Consider the following 22,124-nt stretch of genomic DNA (forward strand, 5'->3'; position numbering starts at 1 on the left):
TATAATTTAGAAAATGTGATTGATGGAATATGTTCTCTGCAAAGGGAGTCAAAATTCAAACTGTACAAAAATAAAACTGTACTCTGTTCTGTTTTGGGAGCCTGTCTTAGGGCAGCTCTAGAAAATCACTTCAAGCAAACAAATGAGGAGACTACAATTATAAATTCTCTACAAAAATGAGTTCAAATTTTGCCAGAACAACTAAATGAAGAAAGGAACAAGTATCCTTGTTGAAAAAATGAGTGCTCTTTGTTGCAAAATGAGAAACAGTTGTTAGAAAGTGCTCTAAGAGAGGAACACACTAAAACTTTAGAACTTCTGGACCCACTGAAAGAAGCAGAGCAATGTACCAAAAATGGTTCCACCCACTCTGGGGGCCCCATTCCCTTTTCTCCCTATACAACCCCTTCTCAGCAGACACCAGGTTCACCTTCGCGTTGTCCTGCCAAGAGCCATAAAATGTGGACATTATTAGTGTTCTGGAGAAAGCACATTCCAGACTTTTCAATAATTGCCAGGCCTCTTTATGACTTGCTGAGGGAAGGGGTGAAATGGGATTGGACTCTTTCTCAGGAGGAAGCACTGCAAGTGCTGATTTTTGAAGCAACAGCTCATCAAGCCCTGGGCCCTGTTCACCCCACAGACCCTTTCCAGGTAGAGTGGGGATTCCCCATCTCGGGGTTGTCAGTTCACATATGGCAACAAGGCCCTGATGGTCCTACAAGGCCTGTTATTTGTTTGTAGTTCCGTGGCTTTCAAGATGCTGAATAAAGATACGCTATCTGGGTTAAATGACTGTTTGCGGTTAGCTTAGCTCTCATAGAAGTGGAGAAAATTGTAGGGCAACGACCAATTACATTAAGAGGTCCTTTCAAAGTGATCGTAGTGGTCACTACTGGGGCTCCCCTGCCTGACGCGGTGGCCCATAGATCCTCAGCTAGGAAGTGGTATGCCCAGATTGAACATTATTGTAACATCTTCTCAATAACAGAAGTTGCTATAAAACATTGGGCTATACAAGAAACTGAGAGCTTGGGGAGCAGCCAAGACAAAGCTGCCTCGGCAATTAAAGTAGCCCCTCCTTTCTCCTCTGAACAATCAGCAAATTCTTGGTTCACTGATGCTTCTGCCAAACCAGAGGGAAAGGTGTGGAAACACAGAGCAGTAGCCCTCCACACTTCTGATGAATGAATCATTACTGAGGGAGAAGGCAGTGCTCACGTTGGGGAACTGATGGCTGCCTGGAGTGTTTTCCAGTGTGAGGTACACAATACCTCTCTTGTTTGCATCTACACTGACTCTTATGCTGTGTTTCAGGGATGTACAGAGTGGCTTCCTTTTTGGCAGCAAAATGATTGGGAAGTTAACCGAATTCCAGTATGTCAAAAGAGAGAGGTGGCAAGAAATTTGAACTATCGCAAGGTAAGAGAATTTTGCCATGCGGTGGGTAGCTTCACACATGCTAGATAGTTTCATCATTTTAATTTCCTGCCTCTTCATGGCAGACTCTGTTGCGTTTACTTTTCACAGAAGAGCACCGAGGGACATGAAGAACCAGATAACCCATGATAACACTGCTGATACTTACTGACTGTTGGTATAATTTTACTTGAACTAAACCAACAAGATTGAAATGACAAAGCTTCATGGTTACAATAACACATAAATTCATTGCTGAATCCCTCATCAAACTTGTACACAGTTATGGCACAAGACCTCACGGCCGTGTTGTACTTTGTAAAATTTAAAATCAGAATTGTTGGCTCCATTTCATTGCTGTACAGTTTTCCCATAAAATCATGTGTGGTAAAAACAATACAAAATAATGGGGGGAATTTGATGTGACTATTGTGACACCTACTACTCCACCACCGCTTATCCTGAACCCTTTTAACAAACGAATGACAAGAGACATAATCGGCGTTGTGGGAGCAGGATTGGGAATTTTCAGTAGCATTGATTCAGAAGTACTGAGGAATAAATTGGCTACTACATCTGGAGATGTCACCAAATTACAGCAACCACTGCAGTCATCTTTGACAGCTTTGGGAACCCAACAATGGTTCCTATCAAACATTTTGGCAAATGGGGAAAAGGTAAATGCAAATGACCGCAAACCGATAACTGATGAACTCGGTGCTGCACAAAATAACATCTCTTTAGGTCTCAGCTGTATCCAGGCTCAGCTGTGGGTGCGGTTTGTTGCTGCCTCAATTATCAGAGAAGGCGAGGAAGGCACTTTTCCTACTGAAATTCGGCAAAGAATTTGGGATAGTGCCACTGACTTTGAAGGAGAATTCCAATCCTGGTGGAACTTGGTACATTTTAGCTATGACCCCAGCACAAACACAGCCAGAGCCTTTGTGCTGATGATACATAATGCTTCAGTGCATTCCATATTCGCCATCATTGCATTCGGGCTGAATCGTGATGGAGCTATTCTCTATCCTTTTAAGCATAGAGAATGGGCCCGTCAAATTGGTGAGAAGTGGGAAACTGTGAATTTGGAAACTTGTACTGTCCGGGAACAACAAGGGTTTATCTGTGAAAGTAACGCGATTAGAGCTCAAGATATTTGTTTGGACACAGAGCCAAATGTTTGTAACTTTGAAATACGTCCAAGCGAGATTCCTGAAACGGTGCTGATTTATATAGGCAATGGTTGTGTATGCTTAAGAACTGCTGGCAACCTGTTATCATAGAAAATTTGGTAGTGCATACTAAAAATCATTCGAATGTTTGCATTTGTAACTTTACTAGAATTGTAGGATGTGATTTCCTTATGTAGTCCCAGTTACGTCTTGCCACCTTTTGCAGTCCAATTACACATGAATCCACCATTTATTGCCTACTCCCGTTGGAATGAACCTCGCTCTGGTAAAGCAATTGCTGCTTCCCCAGGATTTAATTGAAATTTTGGAAAGGATTAAGAAAAACAGACCAAAACTCTGATAACTCTTCATCACCATGTAAAGGAACTACATCATGTTTTGGAAAGAGTAAAGAAAGATGCTGAACTCAAGTGGTGGGATACCCTCTTTGGGTGGTCACCTACTGCCACAGGTGTCCTGAACAAATTGTGTCATCCCATCACTGTCCTTTTGATTTTGGTTTTGATTGGTTTTGCTTATATCAGCAATCCTGTACAACATGAATTGGAGAATGATGAAGCAGTTAACACACTTGACATCCATAATGAATATACACAAGTCAGTCACTGATGACGTCCCCAAGGTTATTGATGCAAGATGAAAAACACATGAGTATTTAAAATAAGGTGTTATATTGACAACTTGTGTTTTCAAACTCCAATTACCTAGAAATTATTTTATTTTATTAATTATCTACTTAAAATTCTTCCTAATTATTTTAAACTGTGCTGAAATGATGTACTGGTATTGACTTGTTTTTTAATTATCTTACTTGTGTTTTGTACTGAAATTGCTTATTCATTATTTTAAATTGTGTTCAACTTACTTATTAATTATTTTACTTGTGTTTTCAATTGAAATTACTTAAATTAGTGTTTCAAATTGAAATTACTGATTAATAATTTTACTTGTGTTTTAAATTGAAAATACTTACTTAAATTGAAATTACTTTGAAAGATTGAACTTGTTCTTTCCCTTTCCCTTTCCCTTTCCCTTTCCCTTTCCCTTTCCCTTTCCCTTTCCTACTTTTTTCTTTGGCTGACTTTCTGTCCCGGTTTTTCGGAATATGCTACTAACCTGGATGAGTCCTGAAGACTTCGCTGTCGGAGTTGGCGGGAGAAATGCAGCACTCAGTGTGAATGATCAGCAAGTCACAATTTATTGCATGCTCTTAGTTACATTTATATCATCAATAATTAAGCTCATACATAGTGCAAAAGCAAGCTCATCACTGGCTACCGCAGCAAAGGTCAGTCCCACCCAGTTCCTCATTCTTGTGATCCTTTAGCTGCGGAGGTTCTGCATACTATCTTAACGGAAGTATCCTGTTATTGCAAAAGTGGTTCCATATCTATTGCTCAAGGAAAAGCTGTCCTTCAAAATACCCACTGTGTCAGTATTTTCCCAAAGCCCTGTCAGCTAGTTCTCGCATGGGAATATGGCCTTTCTCTCTAAGCCATTCTTCTACACTTCGCAACTGAAGACACCGCAGCAACAACACTACAAAGGAGCTCTCTCGACAAAGATTGTGAGTCACGGGGTGGTGTAAGAGACGGTCCAAAGTTTCCCTCATTTTCCTCATGACCGTCGCAAGAAGATGCCCGTGTACCCCACGTGCTCCTGACCTGGTCGGCTTTGAGCAGGAGCTCTGACCCGGCCGAGGTAGACGCGTGGCAGGTGGCTGTCACAGGTGCACTGTGCCGTGCTGTGCTGTGCCGTCATAAGTGCCGGCCCAGACATGTGGGTGCCTGCTTCTCTGGACACACAGTGGTCCGTAAAAATCCCTACCTCATGGCCAGAAGCCATTCGCTTTGAGGAAAGACTTTAAGAAGGTGACTCCTTGAAGAAGCCCCTTGAGATCTCCCCACAGAGGGAAGACCCGTCCATTGGCAGAAGGCCCCGAGCACACCCGTCTATGACCACAAGGATGGTGTCTCATCCCTTGGTAGCTATTTCCCTTCCCCTCTTTTCCCCTCTTTCTCTCTATCTCTTGACTTTGTTTCCTTAAAAACTCTGCCATCTATAGCACATAACTGTGTGCTTAACACCAAATAAAAGTGCTCTGCTGTGAGTATTCTGATGTATACTGTTGTCCCCTGCTGTGTCTTTTGTACCTCGAGATCAAAACAAACCATCATGATCCCTGCCTGTACTGGCAGATCGTGACAAGCTCCCAGCTTGTCATCCTCTGTACCAGAGATACTCTGAGTTGTACTTAGAGAATGCATCGTCCGTGAAATGTTCCAGCTTTAGAAGACCACTCCAGGAGCTGCAGCTGCATTGTCCTGCAGCCAGAGGCTTCCTGTGTCAAAGGCTGGGAGTGATTCCGCCCCAGTCACCTCTGAGCATCTTCCCAGCCCTGACAGATTGAAGCTCTCTGTGCCCCTGTGCTGTAGCCGGGGTGGCCGCAGGCAGTGCCCCAGCCCTGCTGGGCTGCACACAGGAGCTGCTCCTCAGTAGAAATGTCATTTTGTAGATCTTCTTGATTGGCAGGATCACCCTCTGAGCCAGGAGCCCAGCCCAGCCCAGCTCAGCAGCACAGACACAGCTGAATGACTTTAATGACCCTCTCAGGGCTTTGATGTTGTTTATATCAGACTCAGTCCCTGAGAGTGTGCTCAAAAATCTTGTCAAGAACTCAAAGTGATATTTAAAGTCCAAAGATTCTAGAAGCTGTAATGGGTGCCACTGAGGGACACATCGGAGAAAGTGTCCCCAGGTTCCAGTTAGAGCAGAACACTGGTGGAAGCGATGACAGGTGCAGACAAACAAGGGAAAGGTGTCTCTGATGCTGAGCAAACCTCAGCACAGCAAGGCTCACTTGTCCCCTGCTGGCCAAGGGCCCAGGGCCAGCAGCCATGGCCAAAGTGCTTCAGGAGGTGGCTCTGGCAGGGCCTTTCAGCTGCTGCCCATCCCTGTGCCCTCTGCAGCCCAGGCTGTCCTACGGTGTCCATGCCCTGTGCCTCTGTCCCTGCAGGCTGTCGTCAACCCCCGGCTGCCCCACCTCGCTGGCCCCTTCCTTTGCTGCCAGCTTTGCGTCCTGCCTGCCTCTGCCTGGGCTCACAAAGCCTGGGGCTCGATACCTAGAAGGCCCTACTGGATTGCTCTGTAAGAATCCTAAGTGTCAAGTGCCCAGGGAGCAGGGTTTACATGCCATGGTGGGCACCACAGAGCCCTTTTCTCCCCCATGTGCTGAGGGTGTGGCACTTGCCATTTCCAAGATCCCTGCGGTTGCCAAAGGGGCCTTTTTGGCTCCGCTGAGAAGAGTCCTAACTGTGAGCCTGTCTTTCACCTGCTTTTCCTGCAAATGTACTCAAGGAATCCACTTTTTTTTGAACTCTCGAGTCCTGTGTGTGTGCAGGTGTACCAACTGAAGGATGGAACAGGTCTGTTGGGGAGGTGATCTCCTTCTCCAGTGGCTTTTGGTTTTGTTTTGGTTGTTGGATTTGTTTGTTTGTATGAATTGGTTTGGTTTGGGGGGATTCTTTTGTTGGACTTTTTTGTGTTCTTGTTTTAATCAACTCCTCCTGGCAGCTCTGGGCAGGGCTCTGGAACCGTGTCTGACACTTGTCTGTGGCACAGTGAAGGCGGCCAAGGGGACCTTCGCTGAGCTGCGTGCAGAGGAATCCACATCAGCCCAGGCTGGGGGTGCTCAGTGGCCAGTCGGTTCTGTTGACTGGAACCTTTGCATGGAGCATGTCCAGGGATGGAATGTTGGGGCTGCCATGGCTGTGCTGTCACAGACAGGGGAACGCTGGGGCTGCCCCAGCTGCGATGTGCCAGAGAGGGGAAAGCTGGGGCTGCCCTGCTCCTGGCCAGCAGGATCCAGCACGGTGATTCTTGCCCTGTACTCAGCACTGTTTGGGCAGCACCTCGAGTGCTGTCTCCAGTTCTGGGCGCCCCGATTTAGGAAGGACGAGGAGGAGCTGAAGTATTTCCCGAGAAGGGCAACAAGGCTGGTGAGGGGTCTGGAACACAAGTCCTGTGAGGAGCGGCTGAGGGATCAGGGGTTATTTATCCTGGAGAAGAGGAGGCTCAGGTGAGACAAGGTGGTGTCAGGGCACAGGTGGGATTTGAGGATCGCTTAGGTCTTTTCCATCCTTGCTGCTTTTGTGATTCTCTGAAACCAGCCCTGGAGCACTTGCAGGATGAGCGCTGGGCCCCCTCTTCAGAAGCTCCAGCAGCCCAGGTCCCTCAGCTTCTCCACACAGTCCCCAGAGCCCATCCTGTCAGTCCTGCAGAGCCTCTCCAGCCCCTCCTCAGTGCCCAGAACAGGGAGCCCCACAGCCAGACACACCAGCCCAGATGTGCCCCCCTGGCCTGTGGTGCCCCTGGCAAGGGAGCAGCACGAGGCACTGCAGGACCCTGCAGACAATTCCTGTGGCACCACTGCAGTTTGGGCGTGGCTGCCAGGCAGCTCTCCCTGTGAGCAATGATGTCTGCAGTGGGACAGGAAACTCACAACTCCCGTGAACAAACTTTCAGAGGCCACGACAAACCTGAGTGGTTTCCCTCCCGTCCCCCAGACCTTGCTGGCCCCAGGGGCTGATGGCGTTTGTGCTCACTGAGGTCCATCTCCCCACACCAGCACCATGCTCTGCCAGCACTGATCTTCCCTCAGCTCTGCGCACAGACATTGCTGCTGCAGCTCCAGAGAAGGGAACAAAAGGGGCATCTCTAGAGAAAACTTTCCGGGCAGATCCTGTTATAAATGAGGAACAAAAAGTCTTGATATTTAGCAGAATTTAGGTTGCTTTATTTGATATAGACGGAGCAAGCAGCGCTGGGGAACGTGAGGGGTCAGCGCCCACCCCACGCTCCGTTGAACCTTGGTTTGCAGCTCCTTTCTAGAGTATGGTTTTCCTTGTAGTAATCAATAATTCTTAATTTCTTTTGTTGTCATAATTCTGCCAGGTAAGCAGTGGTGGTTAAAAAAACATCCGTGGGACCGCTGTGTGAAATCTCCGGACAATTTGTCAAGTAACCACCTGGTTTTGGTAGATAAAGAACAGCAGAAGTGGGAAGTCTGGTCTTAGCAGATAGGTTGCAGTTGATTACGCAAAGGCGGGAGATCTGATTTTGCAAAATCTTTCAGGCTCTGGGAAAACCTCATTTTGCAAACTGGTATCAAATACAATTTACTTAGGAAGCACAATATTCATAACAGGGGGATTTAAACAGAATGGTTTTAAAAATGTATTTCCCTTTATCGAGTTCCATGTCTTGTCTAAGTATTCTGGTTTATACAAACTCCAAAACTTTTGCGATTAACACGAATCATTTATCAATTATCACAATTTCCCCACTTCTCTTTTTTTATCCCATTAATTCCTGTTTGGGCTTTAAATTTTGTCAGTACTTCTTGTACTAGATTTAATTCATTTACTGCCATTAATTTCGTTGCCATCTCAGGGTCTCTTGGTATTGTAGCAATTTGCATTCCTTGAACCACTGATTGGACGTGTCAAATGAAACATGGAACAAGACAAGGCATGAACAGTAGTTCTAATAATGCACATGTTAACATAAAACCTAATTTCTTCCACCAAGTTCCCCCAACAGGTTACTTCACCAATTATCATTAAGCATAGAGCTCCAGGTTTGTACAGGTACAGGGGCTATTTGTTTTAATTTTTTTTTTCTGTAATTATAGTAATTATTTCACCGTTATAAATACCATTTTTAAGCAGCATTCATAATTATTAAACTTGCCACACACTCCTTCTTCAGCTAATAGATAGTGCAGGGCTAGTCGATTTTGATATACTGCTGCTCTAGTTTGAGTAAGTTGCTTAGCTATTCCTTTCCTTGCTTGGGCTTAATCCCTCCCCCCTCTGTGGCCATTGTTCAGTTTTTTGCATTTCTCCACAGATCCAGCAGGGGGGTTCAGTTCAGTTCAGTAGTAATTTCTTTCGTTAATTCTGCTAAGAAATTCTTTTCCGAGGTGGGTAAGTCCCGTTTGCTGCTTTGTTGTTTCAATTTCTCGTGCAAGTTAAAACTTTTGTTATGGTTTGTTCTTGTTTCCTTGAGCGTTTTAATTGTGTTCTTTATTCATTCCTCCTTGCAGTGATTTTGCACTCCTCCCTGATCTGAATATCCCCACAGACCTTCTTTTGTGAAGCAGGGGTACGCTTCTCCTACTGGGCAACTTTGGTATGCCAATAGAGCCCACCATTTTTTCCAAATTGGTGGCTACCCAGTAACTTTTTCCTATAACAGTGCACGTTTCTAAGTTGTGCTTATTATAGCAGGCTGAACTGATATGAGTGTGGAGGGCAAGGGTGGATTCTGTGCGTCCGCCGTACCCGATTGTCTGGTAACACTTGGAACAAGCATCAGCACTATTTCCTTTCATCATAAGGAGCAATAGGATGACTCCCAGGACTGTTCTCATCCCTCTGCCTCCCTCAAGGCCTACGGGGTTGCTGCCAGTAGCGGAGGTTTGTTTAATCTTCTTGGCAGCACGGACTATGTCCTGGGGTCTCGCCCTTTGTCTTTCTCTTTTGGTATAATTTCTTAATTTTGTCCCAGCTTTTGGTTTTAACATTCCGGTACGAGGTACAGCAGTAACAGCACGGTATACTCAACCCTTTCCAGCACTTTCTTGCCAGTACCTCCGCTTTGGCTTTCTTTTTTTTTTTCCTTTTCCCCTTGTTCTATTCTCAAATAACTCCCACCATTTATGATCATCAGTTTTGATTTCTCCTCTTGCTGATAGAGTATTCAGTACCTTAACAGTTTCCTTATATTAATTTCTTCTACACTGGATACATAATGCGAGTGGGAGACACCCACCACAGGAATGACCCCGCCACAACTCAGTACAATATGGACACCGTTTTTTGATGAACGGGCTGCAGTCACACCCAGGTTTAGGACAGGTGACTTTCAGTCCTGACTGGGAGACCTTCGAGACGAGTTGATCCGGTATCAACATCCAGTCCTGTGAATTGGCACTTCGAGGTCTCTGAGCTCGGGTGTCGCTGTCCAGCCTACAGTAGGAGGGGTTATGGGACCTTTGACTCTACTCACATGTGTTCACTCCTTTTTGGCTGTCTGTACAGCTGTTTCAGTGGTTAACAGAACTAAATATGGTCCTTCCCATTTTGGATCCAGACTTTCTTCTTTCCACACTTTAATTAACACATGTTGTCCTGGCTTAATCTTACGTATGGCAAATCCTAGACGGATGGTTTGAGCTAAAATTTCCTTCCACTTAATTCTTGCAAGTTTTTGTTGATGGTTATTATGTAACTTTGAAGAGAAGTGTCCTGAACTAAGATCAGATCAAGGTGTACTCCTTTAGGGTAAGACATACCATACAGCATTTCCTGTGGTGAAATTGAAGTTGTTTTCCAAGTTGGCATTCTTTGTATATTAGACAGGGCTAGTGGGAGGCACTTTGTCCATGGCATTTCAGTCTTAATTCTTAATTTTAACAGCTGTTGTTGAAATGTTTGACTGATCCTTTCAACTGTCCCAGAACTCTGAGGGTGCCAGGGTGTATAGTACTCCCAGCTGATGCCTAGGGCCGAGGTCAGGAACTTAAGCACCTTTGATGTAAAGTGCATGCCTGGTCGGAGTCTATTGCTGGGACCAGGACATGCTTTGGTATTATGTGTTCTATGAATATTTTGGCTACCACTTGTAATGTGGCTCTAGCTGCAGGGTGTGCCTCTAGCCAGTGGGTTAATTGGTTTACTATTACTAGTAAATATTTCCACCTTCCTACCACCTTTCCTGTGTTCAAGGGAACATTAACAAATCCAATTAATTCAGTCTGTTGTCCTGCTAATGGCACTTGCCCCAGGGGGTAAAGGGGAGCCTTTGTGTCATTATCTCTGTCCTCTCTGCTGATACCATCTCTCCTGGTATTTCTTTGACTCCAGGGAGTCCTTTGAGCTATAGGGGGAGAGGGAGCAGAGACCCTGGTTGGAGGGGGGGGGGGGGGAGGCATGGGGAAGGGGGGTCTCCTGTATTTTCTGTATTATACAGAGGTGGGAGATTATCAAGTGTTCCCAGGTAACTTTTTTTTATCCTCATCCCTTTTTTCCTTTAAAGTATATACCGAGAATGGTTTATGCTGTTCTGTCCACAGAGCAGCACAGTCACACTCCTCTCTGTAAAATGGTTCTTTACAAGCAACATATGTGTTTAATGCTCTACAAATCCAACCCTTAAACGATCCCAACATGGGCCAGTACAGATTATCTCTGCGGATCATTTCTTTGGTCCACTTTACCATACTATATTGAATCAATTTTTCTTTGCTTTTTACTTTGTATAATTCCCTTGTGTCTCAAGGTCTTACTATTACTCCCAAAGGGCTGGCTGGTGGTATTTCTGGCAACCTGCTGGGCTTATTTTATTTCTTTGTTTTTCTTTTTACTTTTATGTTTGTGATTATAAGAACTTTGACCCCTTTGTGGGTCGTCTGGACTTGAACCCTTTTACTCTTTCTTTCTCCTATTTTTACCTCAATGGACTGTCTTGAAGTGTTTTGTGCTCCACAGAGTGGAATTTTGCTGAAAGGGTGCATTGATTATTCAGGGGAAATGGCCCAGGGCTTAAAGGGGTCAGGGTGTTCTTCAAGGGATGATCATCTCCTCATGCCACTAGAGGGGATCAGGACACCAGTGTCCCCATTACTCGTAATCCTCAAAGACAAACCCCAGAACGCTCTGGTGCCCACCGGGGTATGAGAGGGGCCTTGTTCCCACCCCTCTCCCTGCAGGCTCTGCTCACCTAGGCATCCAGAGAGGAAGCCTGGTGCTTCTGCTGCAGAAGGCCTGCCAGCATTTCAGCCACACAGGGCTGGAGAAAAAGGCAGCATTAGAGACACACTGGGGGCACTGGGCTGGACTGGGAGGAAAGAGGAAAGCAGGGAGATCCTTGGAGAAGGGGCCTATGGGAGCAATGGGGTGCAGGAGCTGCTGTGCTCCTGCCCAGAAGCACTGGGGTCCTGGCCAAGAGGCACAGCTGGGGCAGGGGCTGCATGCTGGGTCATCCTGGGAGGTACTGGAGTGGCAGGGATGGAAATGCAGTGGGGCCCTCTGGGCAAGGGGTTCCCTGAGAAAGATCCATGGGCCTGGGGTGTTGTCTAGGACGCCAGTAGGGGTGCACTGGGCTGTGCTGGGACAGACTGGGATAATCTGGGGTGTAGTGGCCATGTAAGGGGACGGTCTGACACTGGCAGATTTCATGGTACCCACCAGAGGTGTCTTCAGGATCTCAAAGTTTTCGAAATCAATCTCCAGAAGGACCAGGAGACATCAGTGAATGCTGTGATGTCCCTGGTGCCAGCATGGGATGGGGGGACCAAACTGCTCCCCAGTTCCCTGAGGGGATGCCCTCTAATCCCAGCACCCCACTCACCTCCCAGAGACCATCTTGGGTTCCTCCCACTCCAGCGCTGTCCCTGCCTGGGACTTGGCCACAGCTCCACAAGGCTCTTGACCCCACAGTGTGACTTCAATGCCCTGGCCCTTGGCCCAGGCCAGCACTGGCTCTGAGTAGGATGTGCCCATCCTAACAGACAAGGGGAAGTGGGCATTTCTCCTCGAGCAGCCACTGGAAGCTAATTGCGCAAACAGAGATGCCCTGTGACGAGGAGGGATGTTGCTCCCATGCCAGCATCTCTGATAAGCCCTGTTTACTCAGGGCCTGAAGCACCAGGAAGAAAGTGGCAATCTCGGGCTTCCTGGAAGGAAAATCCACAGTGAAGTTGTTCCTGAAAGCTGTCCCTGTCTGTGATTCCTCTTTGACATTTCAGAGCATTAGCGAAGGCTTCTGCTTCTCTCTTTCCACAGGGACCCTGTGGATCCATCAGATATGTGTGGTGGGAAGACGTGTGCCCAGATGGGAAAACATTTCAGGCCACTGCCTTGACTGTTTGCTCTGGAACTTGTCCAAGGAGCCACAGTAGCCACGGGGGAAGATTTTCCTCTGGAATGTTGCTGCTCTGTGCCCATGGAGGAGAGAGCAGAGTGTCCCTGTTGGGGATTCTTGGCCAGATGGACAAGTGCTGTGGTGTCATTGCTGTGCAGACATCACCTTGGAGAGGAACTCGGGAAGTGTCTGCAGGGTGCTAACCGGGAACTTTGGCTAGGGAGAGGTCCAGGCTTCCTTGGAGATCAGTGCCAGTCAGGGGGATGGCATTGGATGGCCACTGACCATGTGCCAACAGTCTGGGGACAGTGACCTGGACACACACAGAGGTTTCCAGTGTGGGTGCAGTGACCCCCATTTCCAGGGAACCCCGTGGGAATGTCCCTTCATCCCTGGGGGCTGGGTCTCAGCCCTCCAGAAACTGTCCCTACAGTTGTATTTTCCTACACTTGGGCCAGCCTTTCAGGACAAATGAGTTTCCCCTCTCCTACCGACAGTGACTTCAGTATAAGCAATTTGCAAGAAGGTTCTCAGCACAGGAAAGACTCAGACCTCATGAAACTGTTCCAGGGGAGGACACCAAGACACTTGGAGAGCTGGAGCACCTCTGTGACAGAGACAGGCAGAGAGAGCTGGCAGTGTTCAGCCTGGAAAAGAAAAGGCTGCGGGGACACCCCATGACCCTTTCAGATCATCAAGGCACCTCACAGGAAACAACAAACCTGTGTTAATGCCACAGAATGTCAAACAAGAATCAGTGGCATGGGCAGCTCTCAGGAACCATTTCTTGATGGATTTTTGCTTTGTGAAAGCCCAAGATATTTGAATGTCTTCCTGGTTCCTCAGGCCCTGGATGAACAGGGCTTATCAGAGATGCTGGCAGGGGACCAACATCCCTCCCCCTGAATGGGCACCTCAGTTTTCCCAGTTTGATCCCAGTGGCTGCCTGGGGACAAACACCAACTGCCCCATATCCCTCAGGATGGGCACATCCTGCTCTGGGCCATTGCTGGCCTGGGCCCAGGGCCAGGGTATTGCAGAGACACTGAGTGGGGACAAGGGCCCTGGGGAGCTGTGGGCAAGTCCCAGTGAGGGACAGTGCTGCAATGGGAGCCTGGTTGGACATGGGGTCCCTGGAACCTCCTGTGTGTGGCACCTGTGCATAGCAGGACCCAGTGCTCTGGGAGGGCACAATGGCTGCAGGTGTGACAGGATGAGGGTCTGCCCCAGGGCAGGGGATATTCCCACCTGGACTCCACCCTGGGGCTGAAGATGGGACCAGTTTGGGGCATGCAGGGAAAGGGAAATAATGGGGTGGTGTGGATGTGTGAAGTGCCACACCTGAGCCATTCCCCAGCCTTCAGCCTTGTCTGTGGGTGATCATCATTTCCCAGTTCTGCCCAGTGTCTCTAGTGCCTAGAGACCCAAATCACCTGGCTATTTCCTAGGTTTATGACACCGTTGTCCTAGCATGCCCCAGTTTTCTGAGATTCTGGAGTCTTGTTGTCACCAGAAGAGGGGTCAGTCCATCTCCTGTTTCTCCATGGGACAGGAGGGGGAAGAGTGATGATTCTGCACTGACAGGCTGGGTGAGTAGCTGGGGTCAGCTCTGGGATATCTTGAAGAAAAAGCCCTTGGAGAGAAGGGAAACCAAAGATGGGGGAATGTGACTCTGGAGGCTGTTGGAGGATGGATTGGGTTGGAGTGGGGGTGTTCTCCACAGGTGATCCAGCTTCCTTCGGCTCCCTGACCACCCCTCTTGGACCCCAGAGGTGCCTGGGCCCTTGCAGGGGCAGGTGGCCCATGCAGGAAGCTGGAGAGATGATGGGCAAGGGGGTTGGATGTGTGCCACAGGTTGGATGGAATCTGTCCAGGGCTAGGCTTGTGGCCAGGGCTAGGGGCTGGGCCAAGCCAGGCTTTGGCCTGGGAGCTGCTGGGGAAGGAGCAGGGAGGAGTCCTGACAGGCTAAAGGTGCTCCTGCCCTGCGGCAGCCTCAGAAAGAGTAAGGGTTCAAGTCCAGACGAGCCACAAAGGGGTCAAAGTTCTTATAATCAAAAACATAAAAGTAAAAAGAAAAACAAAGAAATAAAATAAGCCCAGCAGGTTGCCTGAAATACCACCAGCCAGCCCTTTGGGAGTAATAGTAAGACCTTGAGACACAAGGGAATTATACAAAGTAAAAAGCAAAGAAAAATTGATTCAATATAGTATGGTAAAGTGGACCAAAGAAATGATCCGCAGAGATAATCTGTACTGGCCCATGTTGGGATCGTTTAAGGGTTGGATTTGTAGAGCATTAAACACATATGTTGCTTGTAAAGAACCATTTTACAGAGAGGAGTGTGACTGTGCTGCTCTGTGGACAGAACAGCATAAACCATTCTCGGTATATACTTTAAAGGAAAAAAGGGATGAGGATAAAAAAAAGTTACCTGGGAACACTTGATAATCTCCCACCTCTGTATAATACAGAAAATACAGGAGACCCCCCTTCCCCATCCCTCCCCCCCCCCTCCAACCAGGGTCTCTGCTCCCTCTCCTCCTATAGCTCAAAGGACTCCCTGGAGTCAAAGAAATACCAGGAGAGATGGTATCAGCAGAGAGGACAGAGATAATGACACAAAGGCTCCCCTTTACCCCCTGGGGCAAGTGCCATTAGCAGGACAAGAGACTGAATTAATTGGATTTGTTAATGTTCCCTTGAACACAGGAAAGGTGGTAGGAAGGTGGAAATATTTACTAGTAATAGTAAACCAATTAACCCACTGGCTAGAGGCACACCCTGCAGCTAGAGCCACATTACAAGTGGTAGCCAAAATATTCATAGAACACATAATACCAAAGCATGTCCTGGTCCCAGCAATAGACTCCGACCAGGCATGCACTTTACATCAAAGGTGCTTAAGTTCCTGACCTCGGCCCTAGGCATCAGCTGGGAGTACTATACACCCTGGCACCCTCAGAGTTCTGGGACAGTTGAAAGGATCAGTCAAACATTTCAACAACAGCTGTTAAAATTAAGAATTAAGACTGAAATGCCATGGACAAAGTGCCTCCCACTAGCCCTGTCTAATATACAAAGAATGCCAACTTGGAAAACAACTTCAATTTCACCACAGGAAATGCTGTATGGTATGTCTTACCCTAAAGGAGTACACCTTGATCTGATCTTAGTTCAGGACACTTCTCTTCAAAGTTACATAATAACCATCAACAAAAACTTGCAAGAATTAAGTGGAAGGAAATTTTAGCTCAAACCATCCGTCTAGGATTTGCCATACGTAAGATTAAGCCAGGACAACATGTGTTAATTAAAGTGTGGAAAGAAGAAAGTCTGGATCCAAAATGGGAAGGACCATATTTAGTTCTGTTAACCACTGAAACAGCTGTACAGACAGCCAAAAAGGAGTGAACACATGTGAGTAGAGTCAAAGGTCCCATAACCCCTCCTACTGTAGGCTGGACAGCGACACCCGAGCTCAGAGACCTCGAAGTGCCAATTCACAGGACTGGATGTTGATACCGGATCAACTCGTCTCGAAGGTCTCCCAGTCAGGACTGAAAGTCACCTGTCCTAAACCTGGGTGTGACTGCAGCCCGTTCATCAAAAAACGGTGTCCATATTGTACTGAGTTGTGGCGGGGTCATTCCTGTGGTGGGTGTCTCCCACTCGCATTATGTATCCAGTGTAGAAGAAATTAATATAAGGAAACTGTTAAGGTACTTAATACTCTATCAGCAAGAGGAGAAATCAAAATTGATGATCATAAATGGTGGGAGTTATTTGAGAATAGAACAAGGGGAAAAGGAAAAAAAAAAAGAAAGCCAAAGCGGAGGTACTGGCAAGAAAGTGCTGGAAAGGGTTGAGTATACCGTGCTGTTACTGCTGTACCTCGTACCGGAATGTTAAAACCAAAAGCTGGGACAAAATTAAGAAATTATACCAAAAGAGAAAGACAAAGGGCGAGACCCCAGGACATAGTCCGTGCTGCCAAGAAGATTAAACAAACCTCCGCTACTGGCAGCAACCCCGTAGGCCTTGAGGGAGGCAGAGGGATGAGAACAGTCCTGGGAGTCATCCTATTGCTCCTTATGATGAAAGGAAATAGTGCTGATGCTTGTTCCAAGTGTTACCAGACAATCGGGTACGGCGGACGCACAGAATCCACCCTTGCCCTCCACACTCATATCAGTTCAGCCTGCTATAATAAGCACAACTTAGAAACGTGCACTGTTATAGGAAAAAGTTACTGGGTAGCCACCAATTTGGAAAAAATGGTGGGCTCTATTGGCATACCAAAGTTGCCCAGTAGGAGAAGCGTACCCCTGCTTCACAAAAGAAGGTCTGTGGGGATATTCAGATCAGGGAGGAGTGCAAAATCACTGCAAGGAGGAATGAATAAAGAACACAATTAAAACGCTCAAGGAAACAAGAACAAACCATAACAAAAGTTTTAACTTGCACAAGAAATTGAAACAACAAAGCAGCAAACGGGACTTACCCACCTCGGAAAAGAATTTCTTAGCAGAATTAACGAAAGAAATTACTACTGAACTGAACTGAACCCCCCTGCTGGATCTGTGGAGAAATGCAAAAAACTGAACAATGGCCACAGAGGGGGGAGGGATTAAGCCCAAGCAACGAAAGGAATAGCTAAGCAACTTACTCAAACTAGAGCAGCAGTATATCAAAGTCGACTAGCCCTGCACTATCTATTAGCTGAAGAAGGAGTGTGTGGCAAGTTTAATAATTATGAATGCTGCTTAAAAATGGTATTTATAACGGTGAAATAATTACTATAATTGCAGAAAAAAAAAATTAAAACAAATAGCCCCTGTACCTGTACAAACCTGGAACTCTATGCTTAATGATAATTGGTGAAGTAACCTGTTGGGGGAACTTGGTGGAAGAAATTAGGTTTTATGTTAACATGTGCATTATTAGAACTACTGTTCATGCCTTGTCTTGTTCCATGTTTCATTTGACACATGCAATCAGTGGTTCAAGGAATGCAAATTGCTACAATACCAAGAGACCCTGAGATGGCAACGAAATTAATGGCAGTAAATGAATTAAATCTAGTACAAGAAGTACTGACAAAATTTAAAGCCCAAACAGGAATTAATGGGATAAGAAAAGAGAAGTGGGGAAATTGTGATAATTGATAAATGATTCGTGTTAATCGCAAAAGTTTTGGAGTTTGTATAAACCAGAATACTTAGACAAGACATGGAACTCGATAAAGGGAAATACATTTTTAAAACCATTCTGTTTAAATCCCCCTGTTATGAATATTGTGCTTCCTAAGTAAATTGTATTTGATACCAGTTTGCAAAATGAGGTTTTCCCAGAGCCTGAAAGATTTTGCAAAATCAGATCTCCCGCCTTTGCGTAATCAACTGCAACCTATCTGCTAAGACCAGACTTCCCACTTCTGCTGTTCTTTATCTACCAAAACCAGGTGGTTACTTGACAAATTGTCCGGAGATTTCACACAGCGGTCCCACGGATGTTTTTTTAACCACCACTGCTTACCTGGCAGAATTATGACAACAAAAGAAATTAAGAATTATTGATTACTACAAGGAAAACCATACTCTAGAAAGGAGCTGCAAACCAAGGTTCAACGGAGCGTGGGGTGGGCGCTGACCCCTCACGTTCCCCAGCGCTGCTTGCTCCGTCTATATCAAATAAAGCAACCTAAATTCTGCTAAATATCAAGACTTTTTGTTTCTCATTTATAACAGGATCTGCCCGGAAAGTTTTCTCTAGAGATGCCCCTTTTGTTCCCTTCTCTGGAGCTGCAGCAGCAATGTCTGTGCGCAGAGCTGAGGGAAGATCAGTGCTGGCAGAGCATGGTGCTGGTGTGGGGAGATGGACCTCAGTGAGCACAAACGCCATCAGCCCCTGGGGCCAGCAAGGTCTGGGGGACGGGAGGGAAACCACTCAGGTTTGTCGTGGCCTCTGAAAGTTTGTTCACGGGAGTTGTGAGTTTCCTGTCCCACTGCAGACATCATTGCTCACAGGGAGAGCTGCCTGGCAGCCACGCCCAAACTGCAGTGGTGCCACAGGAATTGTCTGCAGGGTCCTGCAGTGCCTCGTGCTGCTCCCTTGCCAGGGGCACCACAGGCCAGGGGGGCACATCTGGGCTGGTGTGTCTGGCTGTGGGGCTCCCTGTTCTGGGCACTGAGGAGGGGCTGGAGAGGCTCTGCAGGACTGACAGGATGGGCTCTGGGGACTGTGTGGAGAAGCTGAGGGACCTGGGCTGCTGGAGCTTCTGAAGAGGGGGCCCAGCGCTCATCCTGCAAGTGCTCCAGGGCTGGTTTCAGAGAATCACAAAAGCAGCAAGGATGGAAAAGACCTAAGCGATCCTCAAATCCCACCTGTGCCCTGACACCACCTTGTCTCACCTGAGCCTCCTCTTCTCCAGGATAAATAACCCCTGATCCCTCAGCCGCTCCTCACAGGACTTGTGTTCCAGACCCCTCACCAGCCTTGTTGCCCTTCTCGGGAAATACTTCAGCTCCTCCTCGTCCTTCCTAAATCGGGGCGCCCAGAACTGGAGACAGCACTCGAGGTGCTGCCCAAACAGTGCTGAGTACAGGGCAAGAATCACCGTGCTGGATCCTGCTGGCCAGGAGCAGGGCAGCCCCAGCTTTCCCCTCTCTGGCACATCGCAGCTGGGGCAGCCCCAGCGTTCCCCTGTCTGTGACAGCACAGCCATGGCAGCCCCAACATTCCATCCCTGGACATGCTCCATGGAAAGGTTCCAGTCAACAGAACCGACTGGCCACTGAGCACCCCCAGCCTGGGCTGATGTGGATTCCTCTGCACGCAGCTCAGCGAAGGTCCCCTTGGCCGCCTTCACTGTGCCACAGACAAGTGTCAGACACGGTTCCAGAGCCCTGCCCAGAGCTGCCAGGAGGAGTTGATTAAAACAAGAACACAAAAAAGTCCAACAAAAGAATCCCCCCAAACCAAACCAATCCATACAAACAAACAAATCCAACAACCAAAACAAAACCAAAAGCCACTAGAGAAGGAGATCACCTCCCCAACAGACCTGTTCCATCCTTCAGTTGGTACACCTGCACAAACACAGGACCCGAGAGTTCAAAAAAAAGTGGATTCCTTGAGTACATTTGCAGGAAAAGCAGGTGAAAGACGGGCTCACAGTTAGGACTCTTCTCAGCGGAGCCAAAAAGGCCCCTTTGGCAACCGCAGGGATCTTGGAAATGGCAAGTGCCACACCCTCAGCACATGGGGGAGAAAAGGGCTCTGTGGTGCCCGCCATGGCATGTAAACCCTGCTCCCTGGGCACTTGACACTTAGGATTCTTACAGAGCAATCCAGTAGGGCCTTCTAGGTATCGAGCCCCAGGCTTTGTGAGCCCAGGCAGAGGCAGGCAGGACGCAAAGCTGGCAGCAAAGGAAGGGGCCAGCGAGGTGGGGCAGCCGGGGGTTGACGACAGCCTGCAGGGACAGAGGCACAGGGCATGGACACCGTAGGACAGCCTGGGCTGCAGAGGGCACAGGGATGGGCAGCAGCTGAAAGGCCCTGCCAGAGCCACCTCCTGAAGCACTTTGGCCATGGCTGCTGGCCCTGGGCCCTTGGCCAGCAGGGGACAAGTGAGCCTTGCTGTGCTGAGGTTTGCTCAGCATCAGAGACACCTTTCCCTTGTTTGTCTGCACCTGTCATCGCTTCCACCAGTGTTCTGCTCTAACTGGAACCTGGGGACACTTTCTCCGATGTGTCCCTCAGTGGCACCCATTACAGCTTCTAGAATCTTTGGACTTTAAATATCACTTTGAGTTCTTGACAAGATTTTTGAGCACACTCTCAGGGACTGAGTCTGATATAAACAACATCAAAGCCCTGAGAGGGTCATTAAAGTCATTCAGCTGTGTCTGTGCTGCTGAGCTGGGCTGGGCTGGGCTCCTGGCTCAGAGGGTGATCCTGCCAATCAAGAAGATCTACAAAATGACATTTCTACTGAGGAGCAGCTCCTGTGTGCAGCCCAGCAGGGCTGGGGCACTGCCTGCGGCCACCCCGGCTACAGCACAGGGGCACAGAGAGCTTCAATCTGTCAGGGCTGGGAAGATGCTCAGAGGTGACTGGGGCGGAATCACTCCCAGCCTTTGACACAGGAAGCCTCTGGCTGCAGGACAATGCAGCTGCAGCTCCTGGAGTCATCTCCTAAAGCTGGAACATTTCACGGACGATGCATTCTCTAAGTACAACTCAGAGTATCTCTGGTACAGAGGATGACAAGCTGGGAGCTTGTCACGATCTGCCAGTACAGGCGGGGATCATGATGGTTCGTTTTGATCTCGAGGTACAAAAGACACAGCAGGGGACAACAGTATGCTTCAGAATACTCACAGCAGAGCACTTTTATTTGGTGCTAAGCACACAGTTATGTGCTATAGATGGCAGAGTTTTTAAGGAAACAAAGTCAAGAGATAGAGAGAAAGAGGGGAAAAGAGGGGAAGGGAAATAGCTACCAAGGGATGAGACACCATCCTTGTGGTCATAGACGGGTGTGCTCGGGGCCTTCTGCCAATGGACGGGTCTTCCCTCTGTGGGGAGATCTCAAGGGGCTTCTTCAAGGAGTCACCTTCTTAAAGTCTTTCCTCAAAGCAAATGGCTTCTGGCCATGAGGTAGGGATGTTTACGGACCACTGTGTGTCCAGAGAAGCAGGCACCCACATGTCTGGGCCGGCACTTATGACGGCACAGCACAGCACGGCACAGTGCACCTGTGACAGCCACCTGCCACGCGTCTACCTCGGCCGGGTCAGAGCTCCTGCTCAAAGCCGACCAGGTCAGGAGCACGTGGGGTACACGGGCATCTTCTTGCGACGGTCATGAGGAAAATGAGGGAACCTTTGGACCGTCTCTTACGCCACCCCGTGACTCACAATCTTTGTCGAGAGAGCTCCTTTGTAGTGTTGTTGCTGCGGTGTCTTCAGTTGCGAAGTGTAGAAGAATGGCTTAGAGAGAAAGGCCATATTCCCATGCGAGAACTAGCTGACAGGGCTTTGGGAAAATACTGACACAGTGGGTATTTTGAAGGACAGCTTTTCCTTGAGCAATAGATATGGAACCACGTTTGCAATAACAGGATACTTCCGTTAAGATAGTATGCAGAACCTCCGCAGCTAAAGGATCACAAGAATGAGGAACTGGGTGGGACTGACCTTTGCTGCGGTAGCCAGTGATGAGCTTGCTTTTGCACTATGTATGAGCTTAATTATTGATGATATAAATGTAACTAAGAGCATGCAATAAATTGTGACTTGCTGATCATTCACACTGAGTGCTGCATTTCTCCCGCCAACTCCAACAGCGAAGTCTTCAGGACTCATCCAGGTTGGTAGCATATTCCGAAAAACAGGGACAGAAAGTCAGCCAAAGAAAAAAGTAGGAAAGGGAAAGGGAAAGGGAAAGGGAAAGGGAAAGGGAAAGGGAAAGAACAAGTTCAATCTTTCAAAGTAATTTCAATTTAAGTAAGTATTTTCAATTTAAAACACAAGTAAAATTATTAATCAGTAATTTCAATTTGAAACACTAATTTAAGTAAT

Source organism: Cinclus cinclus, chromosome 33 (genome assembly GCF_963662255.1).
Source record: "Cinclus cinclus chromosome 33, bCinCin1.1, whole genome shotgun sequence".
In the NCBI taxonomy this organism is placed as follows: domain Eukaryota; kingdom Metazoa; phylum Chordata; class Aves; order Passeriformes; family Cinclidae; genus Cinclus; species Cinclus cinclus.